The sequence below is a fragment of the Diadema antillarum genome, unplaced genomic scaffold (genome assembly GCF_040938485.1).
Source record: "Diadema antillarum isolate AM-2024a unplaced genomic scaffold, OU_Dant_1.0 seq00001431_RagTag, whole genome shotgun sequence".
NCBI lineage: Eukaryota > Metazoa > Echinodermata > Echinoidea > Diadematoida > Diadematidae > Diadema > Diadema antillarum.
Window position 1 is genome coordinate 257,501 of NW_027272182.1, and position 10,936 is coordinate 268,436.

General features: G+C 39.7%; 1 long non-coding RNA gene across 1 annotated transcript in view; it reads left to right on the top strand.

The window, feature by feature from the left end:
* The window catches only part of LOC139709392 (uncharacterized), a 23,986-nt gene extending 13,269 nt beyond the window's left edge, over nucleotides 1-10,717 (top strand). Inside the window, exons 5-8 of the long non-coding RNA XR_011709397.1 lie at nucleotides 196-297; nucleotides 2,838-2,959; nucleotides 4,645-4,819; nucleotides 10,469-10,717. This is a non-coding gene — a long non-coding RNA (uncharacterized lncRNA). The remainder of the gene's footprint in view (nucleotides 1-195; nucleotides 298-2,837; nucleotides 2,960-4,644; nucleotides 4,820-10,468) is intronic.
* The last annotated feature ends 219 nt before the right edge of the window (nucleotides 10,718-10,936 follow it).

The window sequence follows — 10,936 nt, forward strand, 5'->3', positions numbered from 1 at the left end:
ACATAACAACACAAACGATAAAGCAGCTGTATTTTTAAGTCTACGGAGTTAATGTGCAACTCCACACCATATTTAACACAATAAAGCATATCAATTTGAATTTGAATAATTTCAAGTGAAACATTGTAGAAATTCATAATTTTTCTTAAATAACTCATGTCCGAATTTTTATGAAACTTCTATTCTCTTTGTTAGATGTATAACTCCATCTTTCGAAGTCAACTTGGACAAGGAGAGGCATTGAACTTCAGTCCCGACTATATACAGGCTCAGCAGCGCGCTTGTGATAAGTTTAAGGTAAGTGTTCTCATCAGGATACGTTGACTACCCCATGTTATATAACAGATAATGACTGATTTGCTGTTGGGGTATATACTAATGTGGTAACATCAGGCAGCAAGGTCAGTGTTTTAAATGTACTGCTTCAGAGAAGACTTATCCCTCACCAGCATATCTTTATACCCTCTGCTCTGGATGGAACAGTCCGTTCTCTCCCTCCCCCCCCCCCCCCCCCCCCCCCCTCTCTCTCTCTCTCCCTCTCTCCTCCTCCTCCTCCCCCCCCCCCCCCCCCCCCCCGGGCCGGTCATCATCGATTATGATGTCAGTCATGAGTGGGACTTAGGGCGAAACTTGTGGGTTGTGCTTAGCTCCGGCCCGATGATTTGGTGTAGGGACCTATTCATTGAACATGAATACTTCCGTGTTTTGTCGGTCTATTTCTAGCCTGCTAACTGAAAACAAAAATAAACCGCAAAGGAAATGTATCTATGAAGGCCCTTTCTTGCTGCTGTACATGAACACTACAACAAATACAAAGAGAAATCCTTAATAAAAAAAAACCCGAGAAAGTCTAGTTTGGTGACACACTTTACTGGCCATCTTGATCCCAATAAGTCTCAGGAAAACAAGAAGGTTTCCTTGAATACCATCTACACTTTTACTCATTCTTGTACTTCATCAGAATTTTGTTTTCTTGTACTTTTCATTTGTTGCCTGCAAAACTTTCAACATGAATCTCGGCGGAAAAAAAAAAGTATAAAAGGTATGTAAGCGTGATACCTTCTGGGGACCATTATTAAAAACCAATGGGAAATGTATTTGATTTTATCACAGCTACTTCCGTCTATAGCCTAATCGGACGATTAGCCCCTATCAAGTATATCATTTAGTGTTTTTTACCATCCTTTTTATGACGGGAGTATATAAATGCCACCCCTCATAAAAAAATTCAACAAAAATAAACACATAAACAACACAAACCAAAGTCCAGTCACGCATTTTTTTTTCAATCCCCTCCCCCACCCCCGCCTCGCCGTGTTATATCCCCAGTGGTACGATATTTCCACGAGTGTCCATAGGAAAGGCTATAGCATGCTTTCTGCGCTGTCGAGGTTTAGTAGGCTCCACGAGTAGAGCTATTCACCTATCAACTTGCTGCCCACAAAATTTGCAGTGTCACCCACATGATGTAGTAGAATAACACAACTCCTTGCCCACAAACCCTACAAACGTATATAGGCGTACAAGTCATGCAGTTTCTCGGGTATCACCGTACATTGACGTGACGACAGCATTTCCGTATTATGTATATGATGCTTTCCCTCTCGCCAGTCTTTTGTAGATATGATTTGTCTTTTTCTTCCCCAGAATGTTTGGAAAAATATCCGTATTTCGTTAGGTGTAGTTGGGAGGAACATGAAATAATTTAACCAGCATCGCGTTGATTCGAAAGAAAACGCTAGAATTATCATAAAAGGTACAAGCCGTAACTGTATAATGTGATGACATATCGGTATATCATGTAGAGTAATAGAGGGGAAGTTAGCAAGTCATTCATGGAAAAAGACTCGTCTTCCTTTGTGGATTGAGTATGTATTGGTTAGGGGACTATAAGTGGAAGAGGTAAAGCAGTTTCAGTTTATTTTATAGTCATATTTCTCAAAAAATAAACGATACATTGCGGTAACACAAATAGATGATATGAACAAAAATGCAAACTCTTCAAATCTCTCTACAGAAATGATTAGGCAGTGAAAGTCGTATTTTAACGGTCATTAGCTGATAGTGTATGTAAAAGAGCAAAGCGAGAAACATAAAACAATAAAAACCTATGAAAAGCAAAAGCTTGGAGGAGTTCCAGGTTTCCAAGGAAACAATATAAGTTCTTAGCAGCAATGTGGAGATCAGAAACTATCTAGAACTGACCAAAACGAATACTCATCTGAAAAACAAGATAACTTGGACAATCTCTGTATTGTAGCACAACAATCTGACAATCATGTAGAGTATAGGTAGATAATCATTTATCTGTTTATTTGGCTTTGTGTTATAAAGAATCTTACGAAAAAAATGTCCGTCCAAGTTAGATATTACGAAAAAAAAGTAGGTAAACAGACAGGCCTCCAACGAGACATTGTACGAATGAGGAATTTTTGGGCCCGTTTTACCGACATATTCACATGTCATGCATACCAATTAAAATAATAGCTGTTTGTTCCGGACAACCTGAAAGCCTGCCCAATGTGACTACAAGACATAAAAATAACTAATTCACCGCAAACCGTATTCCAAGCATTATAAAGTATTTAGATGCACTTACTAAGGAATACGTCACCAAGTAATCAAAATAGAAAAGGACAAACTTTTTTTTTTTCAAATATGTACTAATGCAATGTTAATCATGGAATACGGTGTATATGATCATATCTAATCTTCAAACTCTTTTTGTTCCTCTTTTCCCTTAACTTTAACTGTCTACTGCTTCAGGTTTCCTGAAGAACAAATGGAAATGATCTGCAAATAAAATGTTAAGTCTTATCATCCTTTTTTTTTTCAAGGAAATGTTTCGTCTTCATGGGAAAGTGGCCGGCAACAAAACTTTGGGGAATCTACCTTGGCGCTAGCTGGTGGATGCCGTCAGTATGCGGACAGGAAGGGCGGTGTGCAAGTTTGTACGATGGTATGTCTCCTTTCAATCTCTTTGATATCTGAGTATCTAAGTTAAAGGGATGGTATACATATTGTTTTTGGTTTAGATGTGGATTCTGGATTTAACTTTTTGCGAGATCATTAGAAACCATATTGAAGAGCATTCAATTCTAGAAGGACTTGAAAGTTTGCATGATGAAAATCGGTTTTGAAATGGCCAAGATATTCAAAAGCTAAGTAAAATCAAAGAGGTCCTAATAAAAGATGGGTCCCACTTTTACCAAGACCTCTTTGTTTTTGGATATCTCAGCCATTTCATAACCAATTTTCATAAAATAAACTTTTAATTCTTTTTAGAATTGTATGCTCTTCAATATTTCATATAGGTGATTTCTAATAATCTCGCACCCCCCCCCCCCCTGAAATCCCCATCTCACCCAAAACTATACTATTCCTTTAATGATGATAATGATGATGGCCAAATGATAATAATGGATAGTGATAAAAATTAAAGTAATAACGACGACAACAATACGATCACTATACGAAAACCAGTACACTGCACAATATACTAGTAGTGAGTTTAGTCATCGTGGGTAGCCTCTTCGGGATCATCTCACGAGTTCGACACCCACGAGTCATACAGCTCACCACCTCAACATGGAAGAGACATCCATGAGTCATACAGCCTATGAGCTTAACACCACGCAAAAACGGCCCATGGGCTCGACACGATACAGGAAAATAAGGCCCATGAGTCTGACACTATAGGCAAACAAGGCCCATGAGCCTGACACTCGGCAAACAAGGCCCACGAGTCCAACATTGGGTCTAAAAGGCCACCGAGACAGGCACTGCGTACATTAAGCCCCGTGATGTAATGCCGGTCGTGGACCTTTTTTTTGCCCAGTGTTGGAGTCATGGGCCTTGCTTGCCTAGTGTCGGGCTCATGGGCCTTATTTGCCTAGTGCCGAGCTAGTGGACCGTATGGCTCGTGGGACTATTCCACGTGATTTTGAGCTCGTGGTCGTTTTAGTGTTTAGCTCGTGGGCTGTATGACTCGTGGGTGTCGGACTCGTGACGTGCATCCGCCTCTTCAGTGTTAGCTGGCATTGCTCGTCCAGAGGGCCTTGGCCCTGTAGTTTTCCTCACATGCCAAGGTTTCTCGTTGGCGGCATCCATCCGGCTCAGGAAGAAGGACAACGTGGGCAAAACGTCATGTCAGCCGCTGTTCAGGCGAGATTCGAACTCAGGACTTTTTTTTTTCCAAGACCGCTGTTCTCATTCACATTGCTAGTAGTATTATCTCTTGGCTACGGAATTAATATACGGCTGAAAGTGCACAGAATAGCGCTTTGCATCCAGTGGAAAAGGCGCTCTATAAATGTCTACTGTTATTATTATTAATGTTGACGGCAGTACACAAAGTATCATAAACAACTAGAGTATGCTGACCATGTAGTAAAAAAACTCCGCATTATACCTACACGCATTAATTTACGAATTCGTTTATTCATGTATGTATGTAAGGTATGTATGTATGTATTATGTATGTATGTATGTATATTCTAATACATTTATGACATACATGTTTATCTAAATATATCGAACTGTACATAAACCCATCCCAACTGTTTATATGGTGCCTGAAAAAAATTCGAAGCAGTAATAGCGGAAAGCTAAGTTGTTTTGTTTCGTTCCTCCTTTTATTTTCAGGGCGTGGCCAGTTGTCAGTGTGCGGGTAATTGGGGCGGTAACTGAACTGATGTCAACCGTCACTGCGGGTTACGGATGATAACAGACACCGTTTTGACGCTGGAGAGGTTGGTGCGAAGGATGACGCAAGAATGATGCAATACGAGCACGGAGCATTCCAAGACACAACAGAATAGTATGCAAATTCTTCTGTATTATCCGAGAGTGTGTGCACGTACGTTCCTCGTTTACGTCAAGTTTTTTCTTCTATAAGTATAGTCAGACGTTGGATATTAAATTTGAAATCATTTCTTCGCAGCAACAATGAAGGAAGAGCATTCACTTTAATACATGTCCCTCTGCAGAGACTTTCACATGCCTTTGTACTTGTGTTTTGAACGACAAATCTCCCAAACAAGTTCTGAGCACTAAACCATTGGCTAAATGTTTAAGATGGCAGCGAATATCATTATCTCGCCGAGGCTAGAAGGCATTTTGGAAATCCCAAATTATCAACAAAAAAAAAAGCTGTCATGAAAGCGATTGTTTCTCATAAATACAATCGTTTTCCTGACTGTTTTTGTACAATGGAGGAAAGTTTCATCTCACTTATTCTCATTTCGATAGGTTGCAGAACCTGACAAAAACATGAATTGGATAAAATCAAAACAAGAAGGGCTCAAAAGAGAGGGTCATTGCCATTGACCGTTGCACAAGAATTCTTTTGAAACATACTCGAAACAATTTAAGGAATTTATATTCAATAAAGATTGCTTTGAAATACAGGTTGCAATAATCGGTGCTTGATTATGTAATATTCTCGTCTGTGTATGGAAATATTTTTTAAACATAAAACGCATGTGGAATCGTCGACATATCAATATTACACCATATAAAAATCTAAATCTATATCTAAAATCTAATGAATATATGGCCATTTAATATAAGAGCCTATCTCGTTTTCCTCAACGAGATCTAAAGCATTTCCACAGCTTAGTGGGCAAGTAGATCAGATTGGAGTAGTCATCGCTGACAGTTTTGTCTGATGCAATCCAGGTGAAAGTTCTATTTTCTGTCTGTCTGTCTGTCTAACCAATTATCTCTCTGTTTATTTTTAATCTCCATCTGATTATAGTGAAGACCTGGGACATAATAATCTCTCCTCAATAAAATGAATTCGGACGATTATCTAACTGCATTTCGGCACCATATTCACCTCCGTATATATCACCTCTTTTTGAGCTTAGTTCCCATGCCACTGTTTATCAACAAATCGTCCCGTTCCTTTCCCGTTAAGTTCACCTTGTGTTTACAAGCATTCCGAACAGGACACGCCCTCTTTGTCCCTGTATTGAACAATAAAATAGAATGAGCCGGTCCGGGCTCGATTCAGGTTTTTTTTTTCTTTATATAACAACAGACAACGGCGTTACGTAACGAATGACTTGTCAATTCTTTACATTTCGCGCTGCCGAAGGCAATGAGTACCTCTTTTTTTTTTTCACGTCTTTTTTCGTTCATCCACAATGACCTGTGCCGAAATTATAGTGTTAGAGAGTACAGAGATTTATTTTGGTGATGTCAAACGTAATCGACTCAGAACATAGGTAACTGTACTATTTGTATTGTGGAGCGAAGGTTGTTTGAATCTCGGGGTCCTCTTAAAGAGTTGTCCCTTGTGTAACCGTCGTGTTCTCTGTTTTGATTTCCTGGTCTTCCTCTCGACCGAGACCAATGCTTTTGTGTATTTTTTTTTATTCTCCTCGACGAGAAAGGCACGTTGCTGCGTTGCTAACAAACAATAACAAACAAATTATGATTTATCCTCAGCCAGTGCTATGTACGACAAGCCTTCGAAGGAAGTCTCCCAAGGATGCGAATAACCCATGAAATTCTTGCAGGGCTACCACATTTTAGTACAATGACACAGCGATAATCATAATACCCAATTTCGTGATGATTATCACAAATTGTTTTCGTCGGCGTCAATATCTGAATAGAGTAGGACGAGAAAGTTTTCTTCTGCCTCATCAAATTCAAAGAGATTTACGACATTTTTCAGCTCTATGTGGAGAGCACGATCATTTTTTTCCATGTGTGTGTGTGTTTGTTTGTCTGTTTTATTTCGTCATAAACATACATACAGATATAAAAGACAACATATAAGGTACAGGGAAAATGATACATCATGCATAAAAATGAAGCATACATACATAACAAATGAATAGTGTGACACATCATCGATATACAAAAAAAAAAAGAAGAAATAGAATGTACAGTAGGATTATATAGAGAGATAACGGCTGGATAGCCCATAATCAGCTGCACTTTTCTGGCGCCGCTGGTCTTCCATGGGGACCAGTTATAAAGGGTTATGGAAAAGAAAAAAAAAGTAGAAGATTACATATTATATAAATACAATATTATAATACATTCGTAGTCTCATGAAAAACTTATAATGCAATAATTATACAAAATCTCAAGGCAAAATACGCTTTCTTGAAAAGTGTAGATAGATTTCTTGTGTATCAGACAAAAGTATATATATCTCTAGATAAGTTTACACAGATGAAATTAAACCAATTCAAAAAGGGACCGTTTAAAATCCTTCAGTGTGTGTGTGTGTGTGTGCATGTAGCCATGAGATTCTCAAACGCTTTGATTATAATAATGTTAGTGAATATAGGTCATTACCCCCCCCCCCCCCCCCCCCCCCCCCCCCCCCCCCCCCCCGCGGCCCTCCACCCACTTCACGGATCCCGATGATACGTCGTACTTTTAACATGACGGCGTGGGTAAAATAATCATATACATTTTGTTTATCCAGGGTAGCCTCCTCAGTGTCGCCACTGATCTACCAGAGGGCCCTGCCATTATTATAACCCCGGCGATGCCAGGTACCCCTTGATACACCTGCGTAGAGAGGAACACTGTCGGTAAAACCATCAAGGGCTCATAAAGCATTTGGCGCGATTCGAACTCGGAACACCCGTTTGAAAGTTGAGAATCATAAATCTTCTGTCTATATAGGCCTAGCAAGGTGTCCTCACATACCAAAATGCCTCCAACCATTGTTGAAAGTATGATGCCGACATATACAACGACGTAAAACAGTACCCCTTTCGTTGTAAAAGGAAATGAAAAAAAGAAGAAGAAGAAAGCATGACGAGGTGACTTAATTTTGTGCACATTGCTGACTAATTAGTCCAGTGCCTAATCACATAGACATCATAATCATTGGGGACATAGATATTAGAAAGCAAAATCAAGGGGAAAGTTCTTTAGTTGATGAAGGCATCACCAAAGCTGAACAGTATAGAATTATTATGTGCTGGGGCGAGCACTATCATCACCTCGTATCAATATCCTATGTACCATTTGTGATTCCATACCTTTCATAGTTCGACCATGTATATGCTGATGGTTTGACATAATGCTCTACTACTATACTAATATTGATGAAAGAGAAATGAAAAATGGATAATCCACAGTGTTACTGCAAGAGTTATTGGCTCAGTCGGTATATCTACCTTGCAGCATTCGGGCGCAGGTTCGAATCCCAGTAAGTTTTGCTGAGCAATGCTATGTGTTCTAATGATATCAAAGCGTCCCCTGGATAGAGGCAAAACACATTTCTCTCTGGTAGGATATAAAAACATGGAGGTCCCATGCACGTAAAATATTCAGTCATTCAACGCAGCACACTGATTAGGGTGCATAACCCAATGGTGATGGTGGTGGTAGTGGTGGTGGTGGTGGGGGGGGGGGGGGGGGGGGGGCAGGGTGTGATGAAAAATGAACAAGCCCAAATGCAAGGATGTTTTCGATTACTAGTAGCACAAGACGTATGCTGTTCATGTCTGAGCAAGGCGGTGAACGTCTTGAAAGAGTAAATAATATAGGAATAAAGCGATAATTATTTACACTAAGCACTCTAAAGAATAAATCAAAACACTTCTCCATGTTCAGAGTGAATCAATTCACACTTCATTTTTCCGTATCTCACGTTCAAACGTTATGGTGATAGAGTAATCACAGTCATAGTCATGGGGATGAGGCCATCAGACATCCATTTGTTTCCAGCTAAATTGTCGGTGAGTTTTCCTGCTCGAGACTTTTTAAGAAAAAGATATCCTATCCTCTGGATCAACTGTTTTCCTTGCTATATCCAGATCTTTGAAGCAGTTTCATGAAACTTTGACTGTTCTGTTAATTTTGACTAAGTTCATTTTGACATCACGTAGAGTAGTCTATCCTTGAGTCCTCCTTTTCGTTTTTCATTTGTATCAACACTTTCCCGCTGGATTTGGAAAACCTTCACGAACTATGGTAACGAGTCCAACGGTCACCTGAAAAGCTATGTGTCGTTCCCCTCCTCCTCTCCACCCTACTCCCCCCCCCCAAAAAAAAAAAAGGTCATAGGACAGCCAAAATGAAAAACTGCGAAACAGAAAGTGAAAGTTTTGGGGGGTTTTCATTCATTTCCCGCTTTTTGTTTTTTTCCTCCAGACAATGTTGTTTAAGGTAATGATTTAAACCGTCACTGAAAAATAGTTTTTGGTTATTGTTTCTCAAAAAGGGGCGTTTCCAATTAATTTGGGTATGTTTGTCTGTTTGTTTGTTTTTTTTTTAATCCAGTTCGGTGCATGATGACTGGCAAATTTTTTCCTCTCTTTCTTTTTCCGTTCTCTTCATTTCTCTGCGCTTTCATAAACAATATTGGTTGAAATCAATCACAGACAGCCATGACCTCGTTAATGCCTAATTTGTTTTGTTGTCTTTTTTGTAATGAAAACTTTGTCAGTGATTCCGAAAATACAATCTTCCTTTTACAAAGTTATCAGTCCTTAAATATTACACTTTTCATCAACGCCAACTCCACCACTGAGTGATTATTTCCTGATTTGCTTTGATTTTTTTTTTAATGAAAACCTCATCAACTCATTCACTTGTCAATGATTCCGAAAATGAAACTCCCTCCAACGAATTCATCAGTCCTGCAGAGTATCACTCAATTCATCAAAGCCAGCTCTGACGTGGAGCAATTTCCGCTTTAAGTCCATAACTAGCTGTTATAGTATACCACCACTGACTCTACTCCGGAAAAACCGTCATTTTCAACACGTGGAGGGGGGTTGAAGCATTGCTTTATTTCAAACTAATTTTCATAACAAATTGCTTTATAACAAACTATTCAATCACCATCTCGCAGAGAGTACGTTGTCAGACTGAGGTATGCACTCATCATGCAAAGAAATAACGTTAACCAAGGTATAGATGTTGCACCCATTTGGTAATTTGAGTAAGTCCTATGTAACTGAAGAAAGGCGTCTCCACGGAGCATGTAGGCCTAAGTGACTGTACGCTGTATCTGTCAGTCTGTTTTCCCCACTTTTTGTCGTGACCTTTGATACTAAACTTGTCTCACTGTCATTCCGATGTTAAAAGATGGCTCATATTCACATCTGTTTGGCGAACACAATGTCGCATTGGTTCTAACATGAGAATGTCATAACATTAACTTTGGGGCTTAGAATATTCGCAATCAAACTCTCCCTATCAAAACATTGTTATCATAATGTTTGGAGTGCTACAATGAAATGTACAGTTATTTTGTCCCTTCTACGTTCATCCCGAGTAAGAAAATCATGTGAAGATTTACGTTCATAGGATTGGGGAAACTTGAGAGGCGATGGCATATTGAACCCATGTCTATTCATCATTGTGATTTGACATCACCGAAAGTGAAACTCGAATACTCAATTTCAGCTGTTCGTTAGATTTGGCTTTTCTTTTTTCTTTGATGAAACTTTCATTTTTTGTTTCTCTTCTCTTCTTTTTCTAGTCATCCGTTTAATGTCAACGCCTTGACTGCGGCCATTATATCAAGCTCTTCTTTTGACAAACTTGTCCAGATGCAGGGTTCGTGGCCGGTCATGTACGGGGCGGGGCGTACGTGAATGTCTGTGTAGCACGTGTGCTTCCGCAAGAATTCCCTGCAGAACGACACGAGCCGGAGAAAAGAAAATGAATGGATGAACCAGTTGTCATCACGCAGGCAAGTGAACTCCTGTCAAAGGCCAATATGCAGATATGTGCCAGAGTTCAGAAATTCAGGAGTTGGAATCATACCGTAGAAATGGAACCCCCCCCCCCACACCTCACTCCTAACGCAAGTCTAACCTTTTCTTGTTGTGAATACCCCCAGAATAAAATGGGAGAGGGGAGGGCCCTCCCCTCCCCATTTCTTTTTTACGGGAGACTTCACCCCTCAATCTTGTAAAACATAATATGCTGACAGGAAATAGCTTTT